The sequence below is a fragment of the Zingiber officinale genome, chromosome 11A, assembly GCF_018446385.1.
Source record: "Zingiber officinale cultivar Zhangliang chromosome 11A, Zo_v1.1, whole genome shotgun sequence".
NCBI lineage: Eukaryota > Viridiplantae > Streptophyta > Magnoliopsida > Zingiberales > Zingiberaceae > Zingiber > Zingiber officinale.
In genome coordinates, this window is record NC_056006.1 from 22,592,610 (window position 1) to 22,611,369 (window position 18,760).

At 33.7% G+C, this 18,760-nt stretch overlaps 1 long non-coding RNA gene across 3 annotated transcripts; it reads left to right on the plus strand.

The window, feature by feature from the left end:
• The first annotated feature begins 12,040 nt into the window (after positions 1-12,040).
• On the plus strand, positions 12,041-18,205 carry LOC122032268. 3 transcript variants are annotated; one of them, XR_006126012.1, is made up of 6 exons: positions 12,041-12,501; positions 12,593-12,756; positions 13,698-13,914; positions 14,255-14,329; positions 15,460-15,584; positions 17,626-18,205. It is a non-coding gene; the product is annotated as an uncharacterized LOC122032268 (long non-coding RNA). The 3 variants fall into 3 exon arrangements; XR_006126014.1 differs by having other exon boundaries at positions 15,465-15,584; XR_006126013.1 differs by having other exon boundaries at positions 13,732-13,914.
• The last annotated feature ends 555 nt before the right edge of the window (positions 18,206-18,760 follow it).

Consider the following 18,760-nt stretch of genomic DNA (forward strand, 5'->3'; position numbering starts at 1 on the left):
ATGTAAAAAGAATGTTTGAGTATTTTATGGATACTGTTGTAAGAAGATTATTTATATAATTTGTGAATATTTGTGTATTTTATGGATATTGTTGAATGAAGAATATTTGTATAATTTGTGAATATTTATGCTTTTTTTATTATTGTCGATTTTTCATTGTTTCGGAAATCAAATTTGTGCTGTTAAAAAATATACATATTACATCGGTTTTCCACCGCTGCAAAACCGATGTTATTAACTAATATTACATCGGTCATTTACCGCTGCCAAAACTGGTGTTATTAACATACAATATTACATCGGTTTTACACCGTTGATGAAACGGTGTCGTTAAGTGATACTACACCGGTTAATAACTGATTCGAAGACCGGTGTCGTTAAGTGATACTACACCGGTTTTAACCCGATGTCTAAAATGGAAGACTTTTAACATCGGCTTCATAGACATCGGTCGAAAATGAAATAGACACCGGTGGAAAACCGATGTCTATGAGGATTTTTGTTGTAGTGTATCTAAATTCTTTTTGATCCTACAATTGGTATCAGAGCTTGGACTGCCAAAAGGTTTAACCGCTGACTGTGCACAAGAGCTATGGTATGATTGAGCCATGTAAGTACAATATTGACCTCTAACAAAGAAAGTGGGGGCTCCTATTTTTGGATCAAGAGGACCAAACACCATGCAGGAAGTCCTAGTTACAGCTAGATAAGGAAGTCCATTAGGTTGGGTGGACAGAGGGGCAGGAAGACTTGGTGGGTCGAGGATCGGACATGGGAAGTCTGTGGTCCTTTGTTTGAGGGCAGGATTGTTAGGGTTGTAAGGTTGCAAACATAGTCCCAAATTGAAAACACATGGAAAAAATCATGAGGTTAAAAGGATGGATGATATCTCCATTGGCATGAGGCCTTTTGGGGAGATCCCAAGAGCAAAACCATGACGGTTTAGGCCTAAAGTGGATAGTATCATACCATTGCGGAGATATCTAAATTCTTTTCAATCTTATATATAACCCGTGCTAGTCATACATAATTGATGATGTCCTAATGCATCAATTCGACGACTAGGGAAATTTCAATATATTTATAATTGCACATGTATCGATAATCACTGGTTGCGATCCAATCACAAATTCTCTCATGCTATGAATTATATTACGGGCATTCAGTAAATGAGTTTAAGGTAATCAAACATATAATATGCACTCAAATAGTGAATTTATACTTATCAAATAAATAAAAAAATTGTAAGGCGATTCCTTAGGACATCCCTCAAATTCTAACACTCCCACTATGTCTAAAGCCAACCGTCACGATGTCTTAAACCATAAGTACAGACGTGACTCTTAAACTTGCTTTATGGTAGAGCCTTTGTCAAAGGATCCGCTAGATTCCTTTTATTGGGAATTTTATGGAGTTGTATTTCTTTCCTACTAACGATCTCCCTGATCATATAATAACGACAAAGCACATGTTTTGATCGCTGATGAGACCTTGGTTCCTTTTCTTGCACAATGGCTCCAGTGTTGTCACAGTAAATAGGTAACGCTTTAATAATGGATGGAAACACTCCAAGTTTAGTAACAAACTTCTTGATCCAAACCACTTCCTTTATTACTTCCGAAGCTGCAATGTATTTCGCCTCACAAGTAGAATCTGTAACAGTGTCTTGCTTGGAACTTTTCCAACTAACTACACCTCCATTTAAGATGAATATGAATCCAGGCTAAGACTTGGAGTCATCCTTGTCCGTCTGGAAACTAGCATTTGTATATCCACGTATGGTCATATCACCATCTCTATAAACTAAGAACATATCATTACTTCTTCTTAAGCACTTAAAGATCATCTTGACAGTCACCCAATGATCCATTCATGGATCAAAATGGTATCTACTCATAACACTCAGAGCTTATGATATATCATGTCTTGTACATAACATAGCATACATGATAGATCCTATTGTTGACGCATAAGGTATCTTATCAATGCAAATTCTCTCGTCTTCTATCCATGGGCACATAGACTTCGAAAGTTGAATTTCATGCCTCATAGGTATGAAACCTTTCTTGGATTTAGACATGCTAAATCATTTTAGTAGGGGTGGGATCGGGTCGGGACCTGTCCCGTAACCCCGTTACCCAATACCCATCTCGATAAGAATTGAGATTTTTTTTCTCCCGATCCTGTACCCGAAAAGTGTCGAGACCCGAATGTTCGGGATCCCGAATATTCGGGATCGGGTAGGGACCCATAAGAATATCCCGAAAAATATTTTTTTAAAGAAAATCTATGGAGACTCAAATAATTTTTTAGTACAATACAAATAAACTAAAACGACTTCGTGGTACATAACCATTAAAAACTAAAATATCTTCCTAGGACATCATAAATATATTAAAAATAATCAAAAAAGACTAAAACTCCTACTTAGTTTATACTTTATACCTAATACAAGAAAATTCAAAAATAAAAGTTATCATGTTAGTCATTGTATCAATAATGAATTGATGATATGGTGACCTTAGTCCTTAGAAATGCTTGGATTCAACCTAAAAGATCACAAAAATTATTCTTTATATCATTTTATCAATTTTCATATGCTAAAATAAACTAACTGACTATCTTTTTCACATATTGCCAATAAATTATTTAGAAACAAAATTATGATGAAGTATGAGAAAAATGGGAAACACATAAAAAATAAACATAATGGTTAGATGATTAAAATATAAAAAATATATTTAAAATAATATTTTTAATATAAAAAATAATATTATAATATAATCGGGTCGGGACGGGATTCCCGTCAGGAGAAAAAAAAATTCCCGATCCCTTTCCCCATAGTGATCGGGAAGGGAAAAATCCCGAACCTTCGGGTCGGGAAAATGTCAGGTCGGGATATTTTCAGGTCGAAAATGGGATGGGATTCGGGAAGGGTCAGGATTTTCGAGATTTTTTCCAGCCCTACATTTTAGGACTCTGTCTATATATGTCGACTGTGAAAGACCAAGCAACCTTCTCGATCTATCTCTATAGATTTTTCATCTCGAGGATGTAAGTTGCTTCTCACATGTCTTTCATGGAGAACGTATTGGACAACCAATCTTTAACTGACTGTAGAATTGACACATCGTTTCCTATAACCAATATGCCATCAACATATAATATTAGGATTACAGCTACACTCCTACTCACCTTTTGATACACACAAGGTTCGTCTGAATTTTGTGAGAAATCAAATTGTTTTATCGTCTCATCAAAACAAATATTCCAACTCCTGGATGCTTGCTTTAGTCCATAAATGGACCGTTGAAGCTTGCATACTTTATTCTTGTTGATAGATGTGAAGCCTTCGAGTTGTGTCATATACACATCCTCGAGTAGATTTCCATTAAGGAAAGCTATTTTCACATCCATCTTTCATATCTCATAATCATGATGAGCTAATATGGCCAAGAGTATCTGAATGGATTTAAGCATGGCCACAGGTGAGAAAGTTTCATCATAGTCAATGTCTTGCCTTTGACGATAACCTTTTGCCACCAACCTTACCTTGTAGGTAATAATATTACTATCCATGTCAATTTTCTTCTTGAAAACTCATTTGCACTCTATAGGCGTAAGGCCTTCAGGTGGGTCCACCAAGTTCCAAACTTGGTTTTCGTACATGGAATCCCTTTCCGACTTGATGGTTGTAAGCCACTTGTCTGTTTCTGAACTATTCAGAGCCTCTTTATCATCAGTAGGTTCCTCATCCTCAATGAGTAACATATCATTTGATTCTCTTACAAGAGATCCATATCTCTCAGGAATATTGCGTGTCCTACCTTATCTACGAGGTGGTTGTGTTATAATCGATTGCGGTTCTTGACTAGGAATCTCATTAGTATTTATTAGAGTCCCTTGAACCTCATTAAGTTCAATCATACTCTCACTTGCTCCCTGTAAGAGAAATTCTTTCTCTAGGAAGGTAACATGCCTTGAAAGAAATACTTTTTATTCCAATGGGTGATAGAATTGGTAATCCTTAGTTTCCTTAGGGTATCCAATAAATAAACACTTATCAAACTTAGCATCCAACTTGTCTGATATAGTCCTCTTCACATAAGTAGGGCATCCTCATATCTTCAAATAAGATATGAGGGGTTTCTTACTAGTCCATACCTCATATGGAGTAGTTGAGATTGCCTTCATCGGGACTCTGTTTAGCAAGTAAACAACTGTCATGAGTGTATAACCCCAAAAGGTCTTGGGAAGATCTGCACAATCCATCATTGATCTAACCATGTCCAACAAGGTTTGATTATGCCTTTCCGATACATCATTATGTTGTGGCATATAAAACGGAGTCCATTGAGACAATATACCATTATCCCTTAGATAATCTAGAAACTCTTGGCTTAAATATTCACCACCTCAAACAGATCGAAGTATCTTAATATTTTTACCAAGTTGTTTCTCTACTTCACTTCTGAATTCTCTAAACTTTTCAAAGGCTTCAGACTTATGTTTCATTAGATACACATACCCATAATGAGAGTGATCATCAATAAAAGTAATGAAGTAGCTATAATCTCCTAATTCATGAGTTGTCATTGGTCCACATACATCGGTATGTACGAGCCCAAGTAACTCATCAACTCATTCACCCTTTTGAAAAAAAGGTAACTTTGTCATCTTGCCTTTTAAACATGAATCACATGTATCAAATTATCTAATTCAAATGATTCAAGAACTACAATCTTTTTTAATTCGGGCATGCGTTTCTTGCTTATATGGCCAAGGCGGCAATGCCACGAGTAAGAGGTTAATTGATTATCTATTTGGGCATGTTTATTGCTCTTTTTGATATTGAGTACGTCACTAGATATATCTAACGCGTAGATGTCATTACATAAAGTTTCAGTGCCATAAAGAATATCATTTAAGGTTATATAACAATAATTGTTACTAAAAGTTAAACGAAAACCTTTTCTATTAAAGAAAGAAATAGAAACAATGTTCTTTATTAATGTTAGAACAAAATAATAATTATCTAGTTCTAAGACAAGTCCACTAGGAAGTTTTAACAAGTATGTTCCGATGGCGACTGGGACAACCTTTTCTCCATTCCCAACTCCCAGACTTGTTTCTCCCTTGACGAGTCTTCTGCTATTCCTTAGCCCTTGTATATTATTACATATATACGAGCCACACCCAGTATCTAATATCCAAGTGTCTAAGGAAATAGCATGACAATAAATAATGGAAATACCTGAAGAGGATGGGACATCGGATGCATTATTCTTCTTCACGAACTCAAGATAGATCTTGCAGTTTCTTCGCTAATGTCCATCTTGCCACAATGATGGCATGAGCCCTTTTGTGCCAGTTCTACTATCTTAGCCTTTTTGCTCTTCCCTTTATCCTGATATTTTGGCTTCCTCTTAGAACATTTCTTCAAGGAGTCTACTAAAATCATAATTTTCTATTCACCCTTAACAGAAGTCTCCATAGTCTAGAACATATTTATCATCTCGGGGATGGTCGATTCCAAATTGTTCATCCGATAGTTCATCATAAATTGTGAATGACTTTTTGGTAAACTATATAGAATTAATTCAATACTTAACTCATGATCTATCGTAAAATCGAGTGATTTTAAATGTTTATGTAGTCGCTCATCTTTAATATGTATTGTACTATAGACGAACTCTTCTACATCTTTGAGCAAAAGAGAAGCTTGGAGACCTCGAACTTTTCGGATCTTGCTTGCTCATCAAATAGCTCACAAAGATGATAGACAATATCATAAGCATTCAAATGCTCATGCTATTATTGTAATTTAGGGCTCATAGCGGCTAGCATGATGCAACTAGCAAGTACAGAAACATCTTTATGTTTATAAAAGGCCGATAGTTGATCTGTAGTTGCATCGGCATCAAGACTGGTGGGAAGAGGTCGAACAAGGACATAAGCTAGCTTCTCAGCTTTGAGAACAATTCTCAAATTTCAAAACTAATCCAAGAAGCTCGACCCAGTCAGTTTGTTCAAGTCCAAAATTGAACGTAGATTAACAGAAGTCATAATTAAATAATTAACCTATAAATACAAAAACAAGAATGTATAAGAGACATGATTTTATTTATGTAAACAATTTATATAAAAGCTCGCTTATTTATCAAATTCAAATACCCTTATTTTGAATTCAGGAGATGGTAGATTTTCTCCAAGTGGGTTAATATCTATCATAGATAAGAATAACCTTGACTTTGGCTAACAAGTCATTCTTAGCTATAGTGGTAGATAACATATTTACTGATTGCATATCATTTACATGCAACTATCACATTGTGCTAGCAACTAATTGATCTTCGCATAAATATTGGGTTGTTAACACATTAACAAGTATATATCAAATGCATATCAATCAACTTCACCTCTATCCACATTGATCATGACTTTGACACAACAAATCAACGCTTCAAGTTTAAAACCAAACCGTTAATTATGAGATTGCATCTCTATGGTTTGAACATGTTTAATTTCAAGTTAAGTTTGACTTTGGCCAACAACTCAAACAAGAACTTAAACTCTGGTTCTTACCATATTAATGGAAGGTGTAGATTTTAATATTGAGTAAGAGATTTAGGTCTCATCTACATCATACAAAATTCTATCTACATAACATTACACACATGACATAAATGATGACATGACACGTCGCATGCATGGCATAAATGATGATATAACACATCACACGCATGACATAGCATGACACATCATACATATGGTGAGATCTAATCACATCACGCGCATGGTAAAATCTAATCATGTTATAATTAATGCATCTACATGACATACAGTATGTCATGTTCATGGTATAAATTTATATATGTTATAATTCTATTTTATAAATAAAAATATGTTATAAATCAGATTTTAATAAATAAAGATTTATTTAATCAAACTAGGAAATCAATTTCCAAATTTAATTAGCATATCTTATCTAGAATCTTTCTATTAATCAATAATCTTTAATTATTTTGGAAATAAATTTTCAAATTAATTTCCTAACCATTTAGAAAATAAATAATTAATATTTTAGAATAATTCAAATCTAGATTTTTTTTATAATTTTTCAAATCTTTTCAAATTTGGTATTTCCTCACAATTTAGGGAACTTTCTAAAAATAGAATATTTTAAAAATCTAATAATTCCAAAAAATATTAATTCTATAATTTAATTTAGAATATCTAAAATCTGGATTTTTTTTATAATTTTTTAAAATCTTTCGAAATTTAGTATTTTTTAACAATTTAAAAAACTTTCCAAAAAAAGAATATTTTAATAAATCTAAAAATTTCAAAAAAGATAAATTCTAAAATTTAATTTAGAATATCTCATATTAAGATTTTTTTAAAGTTTCAGAATCTTTCCATATTTAGTATTATCTAACAAATTAGGAAAATTTTTAAAAATAGAATATTTATTAAAATTCATAAAATTTCAGAAATGATAATTTTAAAATTAATAGAATATTTCTAAATTTAATTTTCTGAAATTATATCAAAAACTTTCCAAAAATAAAATTTTCTAATAATTTAGGAAACTTTCCAAAAAATATAAAAATCTTAATAATTCCAAAAAAAAATCTAAAATTAATTACAACACAAATTATGAATCGTAAAATAATTTTGCGATCATGTCGAAGCACAATCAGGCTCTGATACCACAGTTGGGATATGCCTGATGCGATGTGTACTAAAACACATTTCGTAAATAAGCGCAGTGGAAAATAAAATAATAATAAGTCCTAAATTATTACATCACATGCACCACACACATACAAGGATACAACATGCCAAATATGATTGCCTAATTAAATTATTTACGAAAAGTAAATTTACGCTAGGTGTACCTTGCGGATGAACTGTAACTAGAATGACATCAATCGTAGCAACGTTGTCGAACCTCGTCTCTATTTGTATCCACTTCGAGCTCCTCAAGACAACTCCTTGAGTACAAGCCTCTCCTTCAGAAGTTACTATCCACGAGCGAAGAAGAGGGATCAAGAGGAAGAAGAAGAAAAGCATACAAGGAAGATATTTCTTCCTTGTGGTGGTCATGGCAACAAGGGGAAGAGCTTCCCCTTATTGGCGGTGGCAAAGAGAGAGGGGAGAGGGAGAAGAGAAGAGAAATTGGGTTAAGGTTTTCCAAAACCTTACAAGTCAATTAATGATCTCATGTGTATAATTTTCTTGCAACCATATCAATATATAGCCCTTATTAATGAGTTAGATTAGAAAGCTCAAATCCAGCCCATTATCCCTTAACCAAAAATTAGTCTATTAACCCCTTGGTTTGGTTCACAACTAAGCCAAGTTGGTTCATGACTAATTTATAAATATTAAACTAAATATGGTCCAACTCTTCCATAAGAGATGTGGCTCATCCGCGCTTCCATTGCGACAACTATTTTCATATTTGTCTTATGTATGGTCCAACCAAATATTTATCTCTTGATCTAATAATTCTATTCTTTAACTTGTTGTATGTCTTTTAGAGACTCGTTAGTGTGTGTGATCCAATAGGTTCCTGATTTATCTTGGCTTTCTATAATTAACTACTTAATTATAGAACGATCATGAGTGACACCTAGTAGGATATCATGATCCCCAATTAGTCGGAAAATTATAATTATATTGATCTTAGAATTAATTCTAAACAGCAGCTACAGTGAGTCATGTCTCGTTCCTTTCACTCGTCTTATACCCACTCGATTCAGGACATGGTCTATGCGTCTTGTCCCCACTAGGTTGACTACGTCACACCTAGCCCAAGTAATACTTCCTCATTTTACGAATTCAAATTACTCGTACATATGTACAAGAGTCTCGCACTCTTAACATGTGATGCTTTGGCCAAAGACTTTGAATGATAATTCTAATGAGTCGCCATAGGGTATACGTCTCCTCGTAAGGAGCAGTGAATCCTCTATGGGCTATCCAAACACCTTCGCACACTTCAACTTATACACAATTATTCGGGTTCACGCCTCAATGAGATGCTTGCTTAAGATATCAAAGTATAAGTCTCCATGACCAAGATGATTTGTATCCCTCAAGTCAAAGGAAACTTGGACTCGTGCTACAGTATGAACTTCACAGACATATTTATATATATGTAGAGAACCATATGAAGTTTTACAATGAGTCACTCCAATGAACTAGTTACCATAACCAGTATTAATGTTTAACTCTTGGCATCACAATGTCTCTAGCCAATGAGAAAACAACTGCTTGGCTAAACCAAGGAATATAACACGTGCTAGTCTTATAGAATTGATGATGTCTGAATACATCAATTCGATGACTCGAGAAATTTCAATATATTCATAATTGTACATGTAGAGATAATCACTAGTTGTGATCAATTCACAAATTCTCTCATGCTATGAATTATATTATGGGCATTCAGTAAATGAGCTTAAGACAATCAAACATATAATATGCACTCAAATAGTGAATCTATACTTATCAAATAAATAGAAAAAAAAAATCGTGAGGCGATTGCCTCAGGACATCCCTCAAATTCTAACAAACCTTGAGCTGCCAAGGCTTCCTTATTGCTCAATATCCGATCAACTTTGACCTACGAAGACTACTCATTGCTTAGCATCCAGTCAACCTTGACCTTCCAAGACTTCATCGTTGCCTGACATCCAATCAACCTTGACCTACCGAGACTTTCTTATTGTCTAGCATTTGATCAACCTTGACCTGGTTGGACTTCCATCATCACCAAGTGTTCGGTCATCCATAATCACTTTGACTTTGCTTCTCATACCAAATGTCCAATTTTTAATGACCCACTTGGACTTCCCTTCTCATGCTAATTTCATGCTGGACTTCCGACTGATAAGTGTTCGAACAACCGTGATCCACTTAGACTTCTCGTCTTCATGCCAACTTCCTATTGGTCTTTCGATAATCAAGTTTTCAGTCAATCATGACCCACCTAAACTTTTCTCACATCATGTCAATGTCACATTGGACTTCCAATATCATCAAATATCTGGCCAACCTTGAGCTACTCAACATATATATTGCTGAAACATTGAAACTCAACTCAAGTTTGGTTAACCTGGTCAACATTTGCTAGAGGTCAATTGAACCAACATTGTCAATAGTATTCCATAAATTATCCATGTATTGGAAAAAGAATTTAATTTTTTTATAAGGTTTAGTATCTCAAATGTTTCTTTAAAATTGGCCAAAAGTTAAAAAGGCGACCCTTATTTTTGGAATCAATAACGCCTCATTTTGATTTTTTATCAAAAGGGCATCCCATCCCCATGTACAATTACCAAACTACTCTCCACTATATAGTAGTAGCTTATTCTCATTACTATTGTTCTCCTATTTTTTACCACCTAAATCAGTATGTTCTAGCAATTATGAAACTATAGTTGATACACAGTTGCACCATCTACGGTTTCATAGTTGCTCCAACTGAGTTGTCATACAGTTGTGGTAGCTACAGTTTTGTAACTGCTACATAGTTGTAGCAGTTCGATTTTATTGTTTCTATAATATGAAAAACTTTTTTTAAATCAAAATTATTTGAAACCTCCGAAAAGAATTTAAATGATACTTTTTTAACTTGAAACCTAGTCGTTATGGATTCCATCCTTTAATTAGTAATAGATCTCTAAATTATCTTCAATTTAATATATTATATATCCCATTATTCAACCCGAGTCAAAAGTTATGATCTCTCAAAATTTAGGGTTTAACATGCACATTATAGCTGCTATGAAACTGTAGCTACTACAATTGAGTTGCCACGCAGTCATAGTAGCTTCGATTTCATATCTGCTATAACATGATTATTAAACTCCTAGAGGTCATAACTTTTGACTTAAATTGAATCATGGGACACACAATATATCAAATCAAAGCTCGTTAAGAGATCTACTATTGATTATGGGGTGAAAATCATAATGACTGGGTTTCAAGCTCAAAAAATATCATTTAAATTTTTTTCGAAGACTTCGAACAATTTTAATCTTAAAAATAATAATGTTATAGTAGCTATCAAACCATAGCTGTTATAACTATGCGGTAACTTAGTTGTAGTAGTGACAATTTCATAGTTGCTATAATGCGCCCGACTAGCTCAAGATTTAGTGGGAGATGAATAGTATTAGAAGATAGTTATGTCATTTTATAGGGGTGGATCACTCTTTTGATAAAAAAAATCAATATAGGATGCCCCTTCGATGATTCAATAAAAAAAGGTACCCTTTTAACTTTTACCCTTTAAAATTTTGATTTATTGTTTCTTTTAAAATGTTAAATTATAAAAATAAATCTAAATCATGAATAAGATGATATGTCATATTTAAAAAACTTCAATATTCAAATATTTTTCTTTTAAAAAGTCATTAGGAAGAGGAAGGGAACGCTGTTTTACTTCAAATAGATGAAGAACTCCTACTTTTTGTACCTATCAAGGAAGAGGAAGGAAAAGAGAAGAAGGAAGATCATCAATGAAAGAGGATAAGAGAATCTTTTGAGAGTCAGATCGTCGACAAGAGAGGCGAAGAATACGAGATCATCGGCGAGAGAGGAAAGGGGCATGAAATTATCAGTTGGGGGGGGGGGGAGACGATGGGATCACAGACGACTGCAAGGGAGGTACTACAATAAAATTACTAATAGACAACACAACAAAGACAATAATTTTAGTGAAAATTATTGTAAATTTGATAAAAGATAATGATTTTTAATAAAATCATTATCTTTGATACAACGATTACCCCAAAAGACATTCTTAACAACAGTTAGAATAATAGTACAATAAATTATTGTCAATAAAAATATTTTATAATATTTGGAATAATGATACATAAACCATTGTCGGTGTGCTAATAAGGCAATGATAACCGTTGTATTTTCTCCTACCTCAAAACTTGTGCATGAGAAAATGTAAAAAAAAAAGTTAAAACACCTTAATTCTATATATGTTCTAGAAAATTAAGGACTAGAAGATCTGACCTCCTGTTCTAGTGCACAATTCCTTTATAAATAAATGCACTTCAGACTTCGACCTCGCTTCACCGCTCTACCATAAAACAAAAAAGAGAGATAGAAGAGGAGGATGGAGAAGATGAAGAATCTCATGGCCGTCGTTTCTTCTTCCTCTCCCTCTCCGCTGTCGCTGCTGTCTTCGTTCTCAAGTTTGAGAGTGAACGGGCAGGCGGTGGCAACACGCCCCGGCAGCTATGTCAGTGGGTTTAGTTTGTGATGAGGAGGCACCCACTGTCCCTCCTTCCTCCTCCCGCCCCTTCGACGACGACGACAACTACCAACCCTACAACTCCTACTCCTATTTTGTCGACTGTAGAAGGCAACTTCACTTTCCTGCCATCGCCCTCTTCATTCTTCTTTTCTGAGACTGAAACTTCCACGTGAGGAATCCGGACCAACTAGGCATTGTGTATAATGTCCTAAAAAGTGTTGCTTCTTGATCCCGATCTTGCTTGCTTTTTTTTTTTTTTTTGTTTGTTTGTGAAGTGCTTGACTTGGCTCTTGCTACACGTTGAAGGAGTGGACCAGAGTTTTTGGGCTTGCTAGTTGCAGATCCATGACCATGGAGGAGATCAAGGAGCCGCTGATGGGGGACGAGGAGATGCCTCCTTTGCTGGAAGACCAAGAGACTGACACCAAGCTTCACTGCATTGCTCTCTTTGTTGAGCCCTCTCCCTTCATGTAAGTAAAACACACATGTTTCTTCAGTACATCGAATCGTGTTTATCTTAGTTTTTTCCCTTTTTATTCTTTTTGTTGATTGCTGATGAGTTCGGATCATGAAGCTTGGTGCCCAAGGCGATCGTTCCTTGTTGCTTGGACGGATTTCCTTATGGTTTGTGATTGTTCGTTTGGCCAAATTTCTTCTCTCTTTTTTGGGAGAAAACAAATTTATTTAATTTTCTTAAAGAAAAATTAGAGTTGTTTATCATTCTAACGAATGTTGGATATGGTTCTTGTTTGGATGAGTTGCATCCAGGTTAGATGCGTCGATCCTAGCCAAAAAAAAAAAATCATTATCTTCCTTATTAACTGCCAAAAAAAAATTGAATTTTGAGGCAATTTTGTGATTTGAATGTCTTTTCTACTTGGTTAAGTTTCCTTGTGCTTGATGAAGCACATTATTTACTAAGTTATTGCCAGATTAAGTTAAGAGATTAAGGGATCTTCGAAGTGGTTTCCCTTGGTTGGGGTGATTATTCTTATTTAAGTGAGTTGCCTCTATGGTTTTGGTCCACTTATTTTTGTCTATTTGATTTTGCATGTCTAAACCAAGAAATCTTATTCTATATGCTTTGGTGATTTAGAGGTGAATATTTCCTGGATGAGGAATCTTATTATCCTCTGCGCATTGTTTTAAATAACCGTCATTGAGAAATTTTCTATCCTAAATTTATTCTATCTCAATTTTAATGTCAATTTAAAGAGTAGTCTATGCTACTTCAGTCAAACATTTCCCCTAAAATAAAGAAAATTGGGAGTTTTTAATTAGACAAAGTATCTTGTTACTTTTGGATAGATATCAGCAAAACATACCTCATTCTATAATAGCTTCGATAAATTTGTTAAATATTTTTTTGTTTCTCTAATTGTTAATTGAATTTGATTGACTATTTGTGAAGGTTAATAATGTAGCGTTTGGTTACATTAAACCAGTTTTAGAGGTGACTCAAGAGGAATACAAGCACATCATGAACACCAACTTGGAAGCTGATTTCCATTTGAGTCAACTTGCTCATACTCTTCTTAAGGCATCTGGACAGGGCAATATCATCTTCATTTCCTTGATTGCGGGTCTCGAAGGATACTCTTCTTTGTATGTCTATGGATCATCTAAGGGTATGTACATACCTTATTTTTTTTCTTTTAAAAAAAATCCATTCTAATATCTAAACGCAATATGAAGCTAGGTATCTAACCAAAATTTGGATTGGTTGTCTTTAGGAGCCATGAACCAACTCACTAAATGTCTCCCTTGTGAGTGGGCTAAGTACCACTTTAGTCATTTTCTCAAACTATTTTACGTTTTGTGCCAATCTTTATGGCCTTAATGAACTTTACCTTTTGTGTTTTGCTTGAGAAGTGAGTATTGATTAACTTCTCTAGAAAAATTGTTGTTTGTTGTTACATCTTTTCCTTGCCAAAAATGCGGCTTCATTTCCCTTAAATTCACTTGCAGCTACTCTAAAGCAGTTACAAAAGCTTTCTCCAGAATTTCATTGTGTAAGTTGAGGACCTATTGGATGCAAACATAGTAAGTAGGCATTGATTGGATGGTTCTTTCTTCAGTACACTTAACCCTTCAATTTATTTGTAGGTTCATTACTTGCAATACTTAAATGCTCTTTATCATGATGATTATGTTGCTACTTTAGACAACCTGCACTGCTACTTCGACAACATGTATAGATTTGTATGTGCCTTTTGACTTTTGGTTGAATCTAGAGTTGGAGTAAATTCTTCATGGAGTGGTTATAATAATTTGACATTATGTTAATTATTCATCCTCATGTTTGTTTACATGAGAGTGGACGTTGATTTACCTAAGCACACAAGAAAGCATGGAAAAGGCTGGGATAGTGCACAAGGCTCAATCATTGCTCTGGAAAGGCTTCATATACACTTTAGAGATATGATATTTTGATATTTGTTCCCAACTAAAAGTCAGAAATCATGGAAGTTTTATTCAATTGAAGAATGGGGTTCATATCAGATCTTTTATTGGTATCATGTTTTCTAGAAGAATAGCATGGCTAAATAATATGCTACACTCTATCCCTGTTTGTTCTATTGAATGAGACACATTGCTACAATGATATTGTTTTACTTAGAAACTAACTGTCTGTACATTATTATATCATTTTCAAGCCTCCTAATTTTTGTTTTGTTTCCATATATAGATATTTCTATAGTCAAGAACCATCAAAAGCTATTTTTTGGTTTCAGTTATTCTCACTAAATGAAGTATTTCCCCTTAACAATGGATCTTTGATTGATATTGTCTCATCATAGCATCAAATGATTCCCACTGTCATGTTTTTATTTTCATTTTCTTCTGAAAGTTAAGAAAACATATAATATTTTAAACTCAATTTTTCTTGCAGTTGTTAAACCCACATCCTTGTATTCATAATATCTTGTGTTGTCTTTATGTGCATGCTTCATTTTATCAATTTAACATGTGTATTCTATTTTTACAAATTCGTCCAAGAGACTTTCCCTTCATTAATTCCATCTTAGTAATTCTTCATGTAATGGGAATCACATTTGGTATAGTTTCATGAATTATATTCTCAATGTGCATTACTATTAACCAATATTTTACAATGGTATCTTTGAAAATAAGAAGCCATGTTTTCTAACTGGATACTTGAACCCCTAAAGTGCAGGGATGGAAGGACTTTTTAACAGATCAGCTGCTCCATCCTTTAAATTTTAGGTTGGGAAATATGAAACTGCTTTGCTATGTCTGGGCTCGCGCATAGTCCCATCCTTTGAAAGCTTTGGAGGTAATCTCTTTAAAGTCATTATCCTTTTCTTATTTAAACTTAATGTCATTATTTTTTACTGGACATCATTCTTCTTATAACAAATGATTAGTTTATTTAACAACTTCACAATATTGGTATTTTGCATCCAACTTTTTTTCTCTATAAGCTTCTTTTTATGCTCAAGATAAATATATTTAGCTTGTGATTTAAAAAAATTGTTGATTTGGTGGATTCGTTTTTTATTTCTTGATTGCTATTCCAAACTGTTGTAATGGGTTAAAATGGTAAAAGGGTTATTACTGGTATTGATATTTAAGGACATGTCTACTTGAGGAGAAGGGAGCTCAGTAGAGGAAAAGCGTCAGTTCTCTCAGTGGCATAGTTAGGATTTTTTATCAGGGGCAATTTTAAAAAATTCATAAAAGAAGAAGGGAATTACTCACTCCTCTTGGAACACCATTACTTTTTGAGAAAAATAAAAAAATATAAAATAGAGAGAAAGAAGCAAAAGAGATAACATTATCTTCATCGTTAGCAATTTCAACTAGTTTCAGTTAGTTCGACAACGACACAAAGAGAGCAAGGTAAGACAAAATATGACTATTCTTGTGGTACCAATAAAACCCTAAAAAATACAAGAAGAGGAAGAAGATATGGGGGTTGACTGCTACTCAATCTTGTTGTTGGAAGAGAGCAGCAATTGATGCTGCATTTCTTGCTTATCGGAGAAGAGAAAGGAGAAGAAAAGAGAGTTCTTGTGCTTTAGAAGAGGAGTGGAAAAAATTGTAAGTTTATTTACATTGGAGAAGAGGAGAAGAAGCAAATGAGGAAGAAGAGAAAGAATAAAAACTAAAATCGAGGAATGGACGGAGGGGTTGCAATGTGCATAGGGAGGAGAGGGAGAACGAAAATGAAAAGTTTTGTCAAAAATATCTTAATTCCTTTTAAATTGATCAAACTCATTTAAACATTAAATTTGGTTTGGTCATAATTCAACTTCAAATCAATCCCGATTTAAATTAACATAATCCTTATTTCCGTATCCACCCATTGAATTTAGTTCAAACTCAATTCAATTTTAATTTAACTTCCTTACTTCGTGTCTTATAATTTAGTTCATCCATTTATTATTATATATTTTAATTTTAAAATTCAATACTTAGAGAATATATATATATATATATATATATATATATATAATGTGAGAGTGGGTGGTCGCACCCCCTCTCCTTAAGGTGGCTACGCCCCTGAGTTCTCTTATCTACTCTGGTAGAAGAAGACACAGTAAAAGCAAGGGAAGGGGACGTTTGGAGCTTCTTTCCCCACTTTTGGCTCCATCTAAAAATGGATGGAAGAAGGGAGGATGAGAGGAAAAGACTGGATTTAACTATCCATGTCTTGGGGTTGATAAAATGAGAGAGGTTGTTTTGTCATTTTTTATCTCATTTTCTCGTCTTTCCTTTCTTATCATGTAGACAAACCTTCTCCTTCTCTTTACACCGCCACTTTTCCTTTCTTTCCCCGCTTTGTTCACTCAAGTACACACACCTTATGATTGTTAATCTAGATTTGTGTAATATTTGTGTAGATCATTACTTGACCTACAACCCAAGTTTTCTCCCTTATTGCAGAGACATGTATCTGTCACTGAGTTTGGATACAAACTTGTAAACTATTTAATGTGCATAATAAATGAAAACAAGTGTAAGGGGTCCATCGTGGCACAACTTCAAAATATTTGATTGCATTAAGCCTTTAGCAATATATCCTTATAAAAAATATTTGCATATATTTGGAATTGATATGGTGAGCATAGGATATTTTTTATTCTTTGAAATGGATAAGAAGTATGACATTACATAATATATATTTTTTGCAGAATGGAAAGCCTTTCAAATCCTTTCTTGATAATTGAAATTCAATTTAAATTTGTGACTTTGGATATCTATAAATTTGCTAGTTAAGATTTTCCTGAATTATTCACTAAAGGATGGTTAATTCATTATCTTTGTAGATCTCTGACCTTGAATTTGATTTCTTATTTCTCCAATGTTGCTAGGCTTACTTTGGCCTTTTTGATGACCATGGAGGTAAGGGAGCTATTGAATTTGCTTCAAAAAAGATGGGAGAGTATATTGTAGGCGAAGTGTTGTCGAGCAACAGAGAAGGCTTCAACGATGTAGATTGAGCTATTTGGGATGGAGACTTGAAAATTGATTCAGAGTTCCTAAAGGAAGGAATGGATGGAGGGGCTTCTTATGTCATTGCCTTACTTAGAGGTGCCATTCTGGTAGTGTCTAATGCTGGTGATTGTCGTGCTGTATTGTGCCACTCTGGTAAAGTAGAGGCCCTTACATTTGATCACTGCCCTTCTCGTGAAGATGAAAGGCAACAAATTGCAAGCACCATAAGTATAATCTATAAAATTTTGTCTAGATTTGTTCTTCTAGTTGTTTCACAATATCTTTAGAAAATACTTTTGAAGTAATTACTCAAAAGTAATATTACATTAGCTCAGATTAGGAACTCTATTCCAAATAACATTATTATAATAACAATCTGAATTCAAAAATAAGGGACTTATGTATATGGTGTACTTGTATTTATTTTATTATCTATAGTTGAATTTCAATTCTTTCTCTTTAGTATCCAACATTTAACACATTGACATTTGGCAAAATGAAAAACTTTTAACTTTTTTTTATATATTTATAATTCAGAGGACAATATATTTTGTGTATTAGTGCATGATAGATATAAAACTCATGATTACATAGAATAAATATTATGATTAGTTGTTGCTTCTTAAGTTCCTTAGATTGAAGCATAGTCAAAATAAAGAAGGATCTCGACATAGAGGAAGATCACTGGAGATTGGCATGAGTATTGACATGTTACCATCAGTTTGCTTTCAGAAAAAATATCTGCTTGCACTTGAAAATTCAGAAGATGAAGAGGATTTGTAAACGTGTAGGATTGTATATAATTGTGAATATATGTTTTGCTAGTTTGTATATATATATATATATATATATATATATATATAAAATGATTTATTATTCTCTAGTATGTTGAGAAACGACAATGGTTAAAATGATAATATTTTAATACAAATAACAACGGTTAAAAATTGTTGTCTAAGACCCATAAAAATCATGAGAAATTGATGCGTTGAAAAAAATTGGGTGTTCCAA